A 13,532-nucleotide genomic window follows, 5' to 3' on the forward strand; every position below is an offset into this window, starting at 1 on the left:
CAGCAAGGTTCTCAGCACTTTTGAAAATCAGCTTATTTATTTAAGAAAAGGAGTACTTGTGGCACCTTAGAGACTAACCACAAGTACTCCTTTTCTTTTTGCGAATACAGACTAACATGGCTGTTACTCTGAAACTTATTTATTTAGGAGCTATGACACAGGGCCAGAAAGGGTTAAGCAACTTGCAGGCTAAATGACCCAAATTCAACCTTTAAAGACATCTGAGAGAAGTATGTAAATACTAACTAGGGCTATTCCTTATAAATAGCTAACATAGTTATATTAAATAGACTAGAGTTTTGAAATGCAAACCTGTATTGTTAGAGAATTAGAGGTAATATTAATTGGATGTGTTTTTATGTTGTTAGTTGTTAACCATGTAAACCACCACTGATGTAAACAAATAGTTCCTGTCTATTACTATAGCTATTGATTCAGAGATCAAAAGAGAATATTAACATTTAGATTAAACTTGGCTGTAATAGTGTAATTGTCTATATTTCTCTTTGAAGGTTGTAGTAAACTGTCTTTGACCTGCTTAATGGATAATTACCTTATGCTAATGAATGCAACCAGTTACCTGTGTATACATAGGAAATAGGTAATTCTACTTCAAAGCAACTATTCTTCACCCAATGGATCAACCTGATATTGGACATTGAACTGAACTTATGGACTAACTCTGAAAGAACTCTTTGAAACTTTAAAGCTCACCATCTCCACTATTAAACTGATAATTTATTCAATTCTGTATGTATAATGATCTTTTAACCACACTCTCTCTCTCTTTTCTTTTTTAATAAAGTTTAGTTTAGTTAATAAGAATGGCCTGTAAGCTATATTTGGGTAAGATCTTCCCTGATGCTCCCTGACTCAGATGAGAGAAGAGTAGAGAGTCAGGAAGGGACAAAACCATCAAGTCTTTAGCTACTATATAGGAGGTGTAGACAATACCAATATGGTACTGGATAGGATGGTACTGACTGTGAGCTGGGAGGCTTCATCAGTAATGACCCTGTTAGTGCTGGTCTTGCGAACAAAGTCATTGGGGATGATCTTGTTAACCAAAATTACCAGTACCAAGGCCATTAGTACTCACGGAAACTGAACCTCTAGAGACGGTGCAGAAGATAACGGTACTGGGCCCTTTGAGGAACAATTAGACCATGGCAAGATGGGGTGTGAAACTAAACTGCAGTAGTCTGCCATAGTATAACAGTCTGTGTGCACCCTGTTGATGCATGTTAACAGTCCTCTTTGAAATGGGACTAGTTCATAGTGCATTAATGGACTGTTAACATGTGTCAGCAGGGAGCATATGGACAGTGAGACTGCAGCAGGTTACCGCAGGGTAGATTCACACCCCAGTTTGCCATGGTCTAATTGTCTGTAAAAACAAACTTTATGTTGTTGAATGGGCACTAAGCACCAGTATGTCAAAGTGCACTACAAAACTTTTAGTGAGGCAGCAGGGTCCACATGGTGACTTAGACCAGTGGTTCTCAACCAGAGGTAAGGGCATCCTTAGGGGTACACAGAGGTCTTCCAGAGCGTACATCAACTCATCTAGATATATGCCTAGTTTTACAGCAGGCTACATAAAAAACACTAGCGAAGTCAGTATAAACTAAAATTTCATATAGACATGACTTGTTTATACTGCTCTATATATTATACACTGAAATATAAGTACAATAATTATATTCCAATTGATCTATTTTATAATTTTATGGTAAAAATGAGAAAGTACTCAATTTTTCAGTAATAGTGTGCTGTGACATTTTGAATTTTTATGTCTGATTTTGTAACCCAGTAGTTTTTAAGTGACGTTTAACTTGGGGCTACGCAAGACAAATCAGACTCCTGAAAGGGGTACAATAGTCTGGAAAGGTTGAGAGCCACTGATTTAGGCCTGGTCTACACTACAAACATAGGTCGATGGAAGCCACCTTACGTCAACCTGTATGCGTCTACACTACCAGGTCCCTCCAACCAACCTAACTCAACTGTTATGTCGACTTAATTACTCCACCTCTGCGAGAGACATAGCGCTTAATTTGATGTTGTTGGTCGACAGAGAGGCAGTATAGACACAGCACTGTATAAATCGACTGTATTGGCCTCCAGCAGATGTGCCACAATGCTCCGCTGTGACCACTCTGGTGATGGTTTTCAACTCTGCTGCACAGCCACCGGGTACACAGGAAACAGCCCCTCCCCTTTAAAACCCTTGGAATTTTTGAATTCCCATTTCCTGTTTGACAGTGTTTTCCCCAGGAATTGAAATTAGGGAGATGTTCGAATTTACAGGCTGGGGGGGTCTCAGGGCCGATCAGACGTGCAACCGTGAGGGTGAAGGTGGGCTCTATGGTACCATAGTAAAAACTGAAAAATGTTTCATGACTATTAGATTTAACTCATGTTTTAAAATCATCACACAAATTAAAGTTGGCTACTCAAGCCTTCTATGAAGCACTACATCTACATCCTTCTCGGTTTCTTGTTATAATTTTGCACAACTCTGTTAATGAACTTCTTGAATGCAATGCTTTCATCTTTGGTGGCTTCTCGTATGTCCGATACTTACATTCCTTCAACTGATATGCTCATTAGTTCATTCACATGATCAGGCAGAAGGTGACTTCTTTCAGAACACAAAGTTCTGTTCAATGATGAAAAAGAACACTCAACTGTAGCTGTTGTGACTGGAAGTAGCAAGAGATACATTCCTACTTCTTTCACCCCAGGAAACATAGCACAAAGATCAGTTTGAGCCATTAGTGATGATAAAAAAGAAGTTGAAGTCAAATCTTCATTCATTCATTGTCTGAGACTCCAACCTGTGTTCAAATTCTCTATTCTGTCCTGAGCACACGGCAGCCCCATTGCTGGTAGTGTTTCACTCCGCTCAACTGTCGGTGTTTTATAGGACAGCAAAAGCTATGCAGAGGTTCAGTAGAATCCAGAAGTCGCTGTTGTAGGGTTTTAAGAATCAAGTCTGTGTACTTTTTCAGCTGGCTTAACAAATACTTCTTGTCTTCTTCACTTAAGGATTCAATATAAATGCCTTCATTAGTCAACTTCTGGACTGAAGCCTTTGCTTCTTCCAGTACTTTTTCAATGGACAGCTCTCTGATTGATCCAAATGTAGCTTCTATTGCTGGACAAAGAGCTACTACTGTTGTAGCAGATGCCTGGATGGCATTGTTTAATGACCCAAGTGGTTTCAACAGTAGACTTACAAGAGAGAGAATGGCAATAGTCTTCTCTGAACATAGTAGCAAAACCCTAAGCCTCACTACTTAGATCCATCCCATCTTGGTAGATACTTTTCAAAGCCAGTAATAATGGCTGGAGTAATTTTAAGACAACAGCCAAGGATCAATCATGAGAAAACCACAGGGTTTTCCCAGGTTGGACTAATTTGAACTTCAGTCCCAGTGTATCTTCCATATTTTCCTAGATATTCAGTCTTTTTTGGACTCTTGCTGAAAAAAGAATATAATGAAGACACCAAATTTATAGCTTTGTTAATGTCTTTTGAAGAGTCTGCAGTTTGTACTAGCACTAGTTGGAGTAGATGGCCTCTGCAGCGTATATAGGAGAGATTAAGCTTACACTTTTCGCTGAGCCAAACTTGTACTCCACCATGTCTTTCAGAGAAGTTTGCAGCTCCATCAAATGCACAAGCAGCCATCCGTTTGGAGTCCAACTGACAAGCATTTAACTCCTCTAAGATGTGGGTTGCCACAGACGCAGCTGATGTGTCTTCTATAACTTGAACACCTAGAAATGCATCTACTGGCCTACCACTGACATCAAGATAAAGTACACAATGACTTAATACTTGATGCCCATTTGCATCGGTGCATTCATCAGCCACATATGCAAATTTTTTGAATGTGGTGAGAGAGTTCTTCACTTTTTCAACTGTTGAGTCTTTCACTGTTGCACCACATGCTCGTAGCCAGTCAGTTGAGTATCTTGCAGAAAGATAGTGAGCATTTGCTGGTCTTGTTCGGAACCAGTGTTCAACTTCAGGGTGAACAAGTGACAATGCACTTAACATTGGCCTCCAGTTTGTGGTGTGTGGTATCTCTTGCTTAAATAGGAAGTAGGATGCCACAGCCATGTTTGTTCGCATGAACTGTGTTGTGTCTCCAGCATTCTTAACAGCTTCATTAACACTCACCGGTGTTGTCCTTGGTCAGTGGAGACTCAGCATTCAGAGGTGCTTTCACATGAGTTCACCTCCCAGCTGGGGGACAAGAAGGCACCTTGCTCGTTCCTCCAGCTGCTCACTGTTCGCTCTGGCCACCGTTGTTCATTGTGCCACCGTTCACTCCATCACTCTGTTGCCAATGGCCCTGCGCTGTCACCTTCTGCTGCCACCTGCCACTGTGACCTCTGCAAGTGGTCTCTTGAGGTTCCACCCAGCTCTCAGTGATTTCAGCTGATCTCTCAGTGGGGGAACATCGCTGCTAGTACAGACTGGACCGTCTCTTCCACAGAAACACTGTCCCACAGCAGGTCTAAGCACTTAGACCTGATTATCAGTGATTTCAGCTGTAGTGATCACTTAACAGAACAAAAGACTATCTATGGAGCCTAATCAGCTCTTTCTTTGAACAGTAGAGAGGGGCAGTCAAATAGTAGTTGTGACTCAGGCAGACCATCAAGCAAAACACCTGTCCCCACCCTCTCATAAGAACATAAGAATGGCCATACCAAAGGTTCATCCAGCCCAGCATCCTGTCTACCGACAGTGGCCAATACCAGGTGCCCCAGAGGGAGTGAACCTAACAGGTAATGATCAAGTGATCTCTCGCCTGTCATCCATCTCCTCCCTCTGACAAACACAGACTAGGGACACCATTTCTTACCCATCCCAGCTAATAGCCATTAATGGACTTAACCTCCATGAATGTATCCAGTTCTCTTTTAAACCCTGTTATAGTCCTAGCCTTCATAATCTCCTCAGGCAAGGAGTTCCCACAGGTTGACTGTGCGCTGAGTGAAAAAGAATTTCCTTTTGTTTTAAACCTGCTGCCCATTAATTTCATTTGGTGGCCCCTAGTTCTTATATTATGGGAACAAGTAAATAACTTTTCCTTATTCGCTTTCTCCACACCACTCATGATTTTATATACCATGATCATATCCCCCCTTAGTCTCCTCTTTTCCAAGCTGAAAAGCCCTAGCCTCTTTAATCTCTCCTCATATGGGACCTGTTCCAAACCCCTAATCATTTTAGTTGCCCTTTTCTGAACCTTTTCTAATGCCAGTATATCTTTTTTGAGATGATGAGACTACAACTGTATGCAGTATTCAAGATGTGGGCGCACCATGGATTTATATAAGGGCAATAAGATATTCTCCATCTTATTCTCTATCCTCTCTCTTGATGCCCTCAATCAGCACAGGCTAAGTACAGTTCCACTGCCCTTTACTCATACAATAAGAACAACAACATTTCATTACCCACCCCCGCCCCACATTCAAGTGATTTGTAACCCAACCCCAGCCAAAATCTATCACTTGGGCAACACAGCTCTGTTTGCTGGATATCTAGGTGATTAGGTGTGAATGTAAATACAATTTGGTCCTGAAGCCTTTCCCCCCAGCCCCCAGCTCATCACTAGCTGTCAGGGAGAGCTCATTTAGAGTTTGCTTACAAATCATTATTTGAAATTATTACGTTGGCCAACATCACCGAAATGAAAGCACTGACATTGTCATAAAAAACAACACCTGTATAAGGAAGCTAGCCCATGTTCATACTTTTCAAATCTATTATACTTAAGTGTGTATTAATGTTTCAATTTCAATTCAAATTTCCAAACAGTCACTAAATTGGCAACACTGCATGTAATTAGTTCACAAAACTGGGGTGAAGGGGTGTTGGGGAAATTTGGGGGGGGTGTAGGGAAATCCCTGCTGTTTGATCAGCATGGAGAGCTCGGCAGCCCAGCTGATCATGATGACTCAACGCACCGAACGCACTCCAGTCTGGAGTACATAGAAGGTGGTGGATCTTATTGGTCTGTGGAGAGAACAGTTTGTGCAGGCACAGCTCCAATCCAGCCATAGAAAAGTCGACACATACAAAAAGATTGTGTGGGGCATGGTGGAAAAGAGCTACACCAGGGACATACAGCAGTGCTGTGTGAAAATCGAAGAACTTCGGCGAGTGTACCAGAAGACAAGGGACACAAACAGTCATTCTGGTTCTGCACCACAGACATGCCATGTCTACAATGAGCTGCATGCGATTCTCAGTGGCGACCCCACAACTACCCATAAATGCAGCGTGGATACCTCACAAAGTATCCGGGTCCGGGGCCACCTGAGGAACAAGGAGAGAATTGTGGATGAGGAAGAGGAGAATGGGAGACAGGCAAGTCGGGGATCCATTCTCCCCAAGAGTCAGGAGCTATTTTTAACCTCAGAGCAGTCCGGCTGGTCGCAAGACAGCATAATGGCCGAGCGTGATGCCGGGAAAGGCACCTCTGGTGAGTATGCAATTTCAATCACTCTTATATTTTATAAAAAGAAAAGGAGTACTTGTGGCACCTTAGAGACTAACCAATTTATTTGAGCATGAGCTTTCGTGAGCTACAGCTCACTTCATCAGATACATACTGTGGAAACTGCAGCAGACTTTATATATACACAGAGAATATGAAACAATACCTCCTCCCACCCCACTGTCCTGCTGGTAATAGCTTATCTAAAGTAATCGTCAGGTTAGGCCATTTCCAGCACAAATCCAGGTTTTCTCACCCTCCACCCCCCCACACAAATTCACTCTCCTGCTGGTGATAGCCCATCCAAAGTGACAACTCTTTACACAATGTGCATGATAATCAAGTTAGGCCATTTCCTGCACAAATCCAGGTTCTCTCACTCCCTCACCCCCCTCCAAAAACCCACCCCCATACACACACAGACTCACTCTCCTGCTGGTAATAGCTCGTCCAAACTGACCACTCTCCAAGTTTAAATCCAAGTTAAACCAGAACATCGGGGGGGAGGAAAAAACAAGAGGAAATAGGCTACCTTGCATAATGACTTAGCCACTCCCAGTCTCTATTTAAGCCTAAATTAATAGTATCCAATTTGCAAATGAATTCCAATTCAGCAGTTTCTCGCTGGAGTCTGGATTTGAAGTTTTTTTGTTTTAAGATAGCGACCTTCATGTCTGTGATTGCGTGACCAGAGAGATTGAAGTGTTCTCCGACTGGTTTATGAATGTTATAATTCTTGACATCTGATTTGTGTCCATTTATTCTTTTACGTAGAGACTGTCCAGTTTGACCAATGTACATGGCAGAGGGGCATTGCTGGCACATGATGGCATAAATCACATTGGTGGATGTGCAGGTGAACGAGCCTCTGATAGTGTGGCTGATGTTATTAGGCCCTGTGATGGTGTCCCCTGAATAGATATGTGGGCACAATTGGCAACGGGCTTTGTTGCAAGGATAAGTTCCTGGGTTAGTGGTTCTGTTGTGTGGTATGTGGTTGTTGGTGAGTATAACCATAACCTCAGCCATGCGGAACGCAATGCCATCCACAGCCTCAGAAACAACTCTGACATCATAATCAAAAAGGCTGACAAAGGAGGTGCTGTTGTCATCATGAATAGGTCGGAATATGAACAAGAGGCTGCTCGGCAGCTCTCCAACACGAGTTTCTACAAGCCATTACCCTATGATCCCACTGAGAGTTACCAAAAGCAACTACAGCATATGCTCAAGAAACTTCCTGAAAAAGCACAAGATCAAATCACAAGATCAAATACTCACCAACAACCACATACCACACAACAGAACCACTAACCCAGGAACTTATCCTTGCAACAAAGCCCGTTGCCAATTGTGCCCACATATCTATTCAGGGGACACCATCACAGGGCCTAATAACATCAGCCACACTATCAGAGGCTCGTTCACCTGCACATCCACCAATGTGATTTATGCCATCATGTGCCAGCAATGCCCCTCTGCCATGTACATTGGTCAAACTGGACAGTCTCTACGTAAAAGAATAAATGGACACAAATCAGATGTCAAGAATTATAACATTCATAAACCAGTCGGAGAACACTTCAATCTCTCTGGTCACGCAATCACAGACATGAAGGTCGCTATCTTAAAACAAAAAAACTTCAAATCCAGACTCCAGCGAGAAACTGCTGAATTGGAATTCATTTGCAAATTGGATACTATTAATTTAGGCTTAAATAGAGACTGGGAGTGGCTAAGTCATTATGCAAGGTAGCCTATTTCCTCTTGTTTTTTCCTCCCCCCCGATGTTCTGGTTTAACTTGGATTTAAACTTGGAGAGTGGTCAGTTTGGACGAGCTATTACCAGCAGGAGAGTGAGTCTGTGTGTGTATGGGGGTGGGTTTTTGGAGGGGGGTGAGGGAGTGAGAGAACCTGGATTTGTGCAGGAAATGGCCTAACTTGATTATCATGCACATTGTGTAAAGAGTTGTCACTTTGGATGGGCTATCACCAGCAGGAGAGTGAATTTGTGTGGGGGGGTGGAGGGTGAGAAAACCTGGATTTGTGCTGGAAATGGCCTAACCTGACGATTACTTTAGATAAGCTATTACCAGCAGGACAGTGGGGTGGGAGGAGGTATTGTTTCATATTCTCTGTGTATATATAAAGTCTGCTGCAGTTTCCACGGTATGTATCTGATGAAGTGAGCTGTAGCTCACAAAAGCTCATGCTCAAATAAATTGGTTAGTCTCTAAGGTGCCACAAGTACTCCTTTTCTTTTTGCGAATACAGACTAACACGGCTGTTACTCTGAAACCTTATATTTTATGTTTAATTTGAAGAAAAAGTGAGGTGCAGTGGGTATCTGTTTCCCAGTGTACGCTCCAACTATGGAGAGGGTGCCCCCGGAAAATCACAGAATATCAAGGTTGGAAGGGACCTCAGGAGGTCATCTAGTCCAACCCCCTGATCAAAGCAGGACCAATCCCCAACTAAATCATGCCAGCCAGGGCTTTGTCAAGCCTGACCTTAAAAACCTCTAAGGAAGGAGATTCCAGGACTGCACTAGGTAACCCATTCCAGTGCTTCACCACCCTCCTAGTGAAAAAGTTTTTCCTAATATCCAACCTATACCTCTCCCACTGCAACTTGAGACCATTACTCCTTGTTCTGTCATATGCTACCACTGACAAGAGGCTAGATCCATCCTCTTTGGAACCCCCTTTAAGGTAGTTGAAAGCAGCTATCAAATCCCCCCTCATTCTTCTCTTCTGCAGACTAAACAATCCCAGTTTCCTCAGCCTTTCCTCATACGTCATGTGCTCCAGCCCCCTAATCATTTTTGTTGCCCTCTGCTGGACTCTTTCCAATTTTTCCACATCCTTCTTGTAGTGTGAGGCCCAAAACTAGACACAGTACTCCAGATGAGGCCTCACCAATGCCGAATAGAGGGGAATGATCACGTCCCTTGATCTGCTGGCAATGATCGTACTTATACAGCCCAAAAGACTGTTTATGTCCTCCAGGGAGATCTCCAGGAAACACTCTGCTATCCTTTGCAGAAGGTTGCTGGAGAGGGTTGTCTTATTTCTACCACCTCAGTAGGACACTTTCCCATGCCACTCTAGTATTAATTCTGCTGGCATCATTCCAGTACACAGCATAAGGACCAGGTCTTTACCCAGGTGCTTGCAGCATCTGCTCCCTTGCCACCTCTTTTACCCTCAGGAGACTAATAACCCATAGGGTCACCTTGGGAGATGGTGGAAGCTTTCATTACAAGTACTCATACTGCAAACAGAGCACGTGATCCGCCACCCATGGTACCTCAACCACGTTTTCTCTAACATGCCTGTGGTTTGGATGGCTGGGATCTGCTTGACCTTGGAATCTGCAAGCCCAGGGCAACTGCTACCAGCAGTGTTAAGGGGGGGCAGAGGGGAGGGAGTGTGATTTTAAAATACCAACTTTGTACTAGGGTATGCACTGACAATGGTTGCCTTGTGCTTTGCATGCCTTACAGTAGAAAGCTTGGCCTTTAGCATATCCTCCACACTGTCGGAGAGGCTTTAACAGATTAGAAGACAGAAAAAGAATTTGTGATGACCTAAGTTCCCTCTAAGCTGTGCGGCTGCGCAGCTGCCTATTAAGCCTCAGGCAGGGGCTAAGGGCCCTCCCCACCGGCCCCAGCGCGGACCTGCAGCAGCCTGGAGAGGTTGCTCCTCACCTTTGGCCACAGTGCATCCCTGCCGTGGCCAAGGGAGAAGAGTCCCTCACCGTTGGCCCCAGCGCGGACCTGCCTCAGCCGGGGGAGAGGTGTCCGTCCCCGCCGGCACCAGCGTGGACCTGTCTCGGGCCGGGGGAGAGAAGCCCTTCCCTCAGCCCAGCCCAGGCCCACCAGAGCTGCCGGGGAGAAGAGCCCCTCCCTTGTCCCAACCCAGCCCCGCTGGAGCTGCCACGGCTGGGGAGAGGTGCCTCTCCTCCAGCCCCAAGCTGCTGTGGCAAGAGAGGGCTGAGAGGAGTCATCTCTCCCCACCGCAGCTCTAGGGTAGCCTGCACCTCGAACCCCTCATCCCTGGCTCCACCCCAGAGCCCACCTCCCCACCGCACCCCAACCCTCTGCCCCAGCCCTAAGCCCCCTCCCGCATGCCAAACCCCTCATCCCCAGCCCCACCCCAGAGCCCTCATCCCCAGCCAGAGCCCTCATCCTCCCACACCCCAACCCTCTGCCTCAGCCCTGAGCCCCCTCCCACACTCTGAACCCCTAGGCCCCACCTCCATATTGGTGCACATAACAAAATTCATTCCGCACATGGACATAAAAGATCAGAGGGAACACTGGTGATGACGTGTTCAGCGAGATAATGAATGCCTCTGGGACAGCTGATATGGAGCTAAGAGCCTGGAAGATTTCATTGTCTGAAAAACTGGACATGGACAGCAAGAGAGTATTCTGGAAGCATGAACATGCCATGCAAGATGAGATGCTGATGATTATGAAGGATTAATCAGACATGTTGAGGAGTCTGATTGAACTTCAAGAAAAACAGCTTGAGGCTAGACTCCCTCTGCAGCCCCTGCAGAACGGCCTGCAAACATCACCCTATTCCAAAATCCCCCTTCCCCAAACTTCCAGGAAGTGGGGACGGGGGGAGGGAAGGTGCAGTATCCCTTCCACTCAACACCTGGGGAGGGTACTAAGAGCAAATGGCGGTCATTTTAAGACCTTTGATAGGCAAGACTTCTGTGCTTACACAGAAAAGCTGACTTGATTTCTCCCCTCCCAATTTTATCACACTGTTTGCTCAAGGTTAAACTATTTTCCTGGTCTTTCGGTTTGTTTGTGCAATTAAAGTCAATGTTTCAGTAATGAAATATTCTTTATTTATTCTAAGCATGGAGATTTGGTGGGTAGAAGGGGAGACACAGGGAAACTGATGCAACGGAGGGGATGGTATGGGAATGCAGCCCAATATGCCATTAGCCTTCTTGGCAACAAGTTGCACAATACTGTGTGCCACTTACCATAACAGTATTCTGGCTCATTACTGAAACAGGTTTTCAAAGTCTCCCAGAGAGGCAGAGCTCCTTGCTGGGCTCTTCTTATTGCCCTGGTATCTGGCTGCTCAAAATTAGCTGCCAGCCTATCCGCCTTCATGCCCCACCCCTGTGGAAACTTCTCTCCTTTGATGAACAGATATTATGGAGCCCACAGCAGCCAGCGATAACAATGGGGATATTGCTTTCACTGAGGTCTAGCCTAGTAAGCCAACTGCGCCAGCAACCCTTTAAATGTCCAAAGGTACATTCCACCACCATTCTGCACTTGCTCAGCCAACTGTTGAACTACTCCTTACTGCTGTCCAGGTGGCCAGCATATGGCTTCATTCAGCAGTTCTGCAGAAAAGGACCTAGGGGTTACAGTGGACGAGAAGCTGGATATGAGTCAAAAGTGTGCCCTTGTTGCCAAGAAGGCCAATGGCATTTTGGGATGTATAAGTAGGGGCATTGCCAGCAGATCGAGGGGGATGTGATCGTTCCCCTCTATTCGACACTGGTGAGGCCTCACCTGGAGTACTGTGTCCAGTTTTGGGCTCCACACTACAAGAAGGATGTGGAAAAATTGGAAAGTGTCCAGTGGAGGGCAACAAAAATGATTAGGGGTCTGGAACACATGACTTATGAGGAGAGGCTGAGGGAACTGGAGATGTTTAGTCTACGGAAGAGAAGAATGAGGAGGGATTTGATAGCTGCTTTCAACTACCTGAAAGGGGGTTCCAAAGAGGATGGCTCTAGACTGTTCTCAGTGGTAGCAGATGACAGAACAAGGAGTAATGGTCTCAAGGTGCAGTGGGGGAGATTTAGGTCGGATATTAGGAAAAACTTTTTCACTAGAAGGGTGGTGAAACACTGGAATGCGTTACCTAGGGAGGTGGTGGAATCTCCTTCCTTAGAAGATTTTAAGGTCAGGCTTGACAAAGCCCTTGCTGGGATGATTTAATTGGGGATCAGTCCTGCTTTGAGCAGGGGGTTGGACTAGATGACCTCCTGAGGTCCCTTCCAACCCTGATATTCTGATTCTATGATTCATGAGCCATGGGAGCAAGGATTAGTCTGGGTCTCCAAGGATCGCTATTGGCATTTCTACATCATCTATGGTTATTTTGCAATCTGATTGCAGCTTTATGAACAATGCACATGTCATGCACTTTTCCTGGCCATCCCACGTTGATGTACATGAAATGCTCCCTGTGATCCACCAGCACTTGCAACACCATTGAAAGGTATCCCTTTCAGTTTATGTACTCTCTGGCTAGGTGGTCTGGTGCCAAGATAGGGATATGCATGTCATATATTACCCACTGCAGTTAGGGAACCCCATCCACTATGTCCTGCACATTTCCCAGAGCCACTACCCTTCTTAGCAGAAGTCAATTAATGTCCCTGCCAACTTCGATCACAACAGCTCCAACAGTGGATTTACCAATTCCAAATTGATTCCACACAGAAAAGTAGCAGTCCGGCATTGCTAGCTTCCACAAAGCAATCATCACTCACTCCTCTGCTATCAGCAGCTTTAGTATTGCTGCGCTTCAGGGCTGGGGAAAGCTCTGCACAAAGTTCCTGGAAAGTGGCCTTCCACATTCGAAAGTTCTGCAGCCATTGCTCATCATCCCCTAACTACATAACGATGCAATCCCACCAGTCAATGCTTTTTTCCCAGAACCAGAAACGGAGTTCCACCGTGTTCTGCTGCTGTGCAACTGCTAGCAGCAACTGGGAATTGTTTCAGTCTATGGCTTGCAGCAGGGCTGCTCGAAGGACATTGTAACGTTCCGTGTGGCAGCGCATGTCTCAGCTCTGGAAATACTGCAGGATAAGGTGTGAGGCATTTGTAATGCTCACAACAAGAAAGCACAGCTGAGCAGGGTCCATGCTTCTCAGGCTATGACGTATGCGTGGCAAAGCCAGGCTTTTGAAAACAGGCGTGAAAAAGTATGGGTTGTTTGCCACTAATATCAG

At 45.1% G+C, this 13,532-nt stretch overlaps 1 protein-coding gene across 7 annotated transcripts in view; it reads right to left on the minus strand.

Moving 5' to 3' along the window:
- CCDC88A (coiled-coil and HOOK domain protein 88A) overlaps positions 1-13,532 on the minus strand; it is a 365,179-nt gene that overhangs the window by 195,202 nt on the left and 156,445 nt on the right. The window lies entirely within an intron of this gene.

Source organism: Eretmochelys imbricata, chromosome 3 (genome assembly GCF_965152235.1).
Source record: "Eretmochelys imbricata isolate rEreImb1 chromosome 3, rEreImb1.hap1, whole genome shotgun sequence".
NCBI lineage: Eukaryota > Metazoa > Chordata > Testudines > Cheloniidae > Eretmochelys > Eretmochelys imbricata.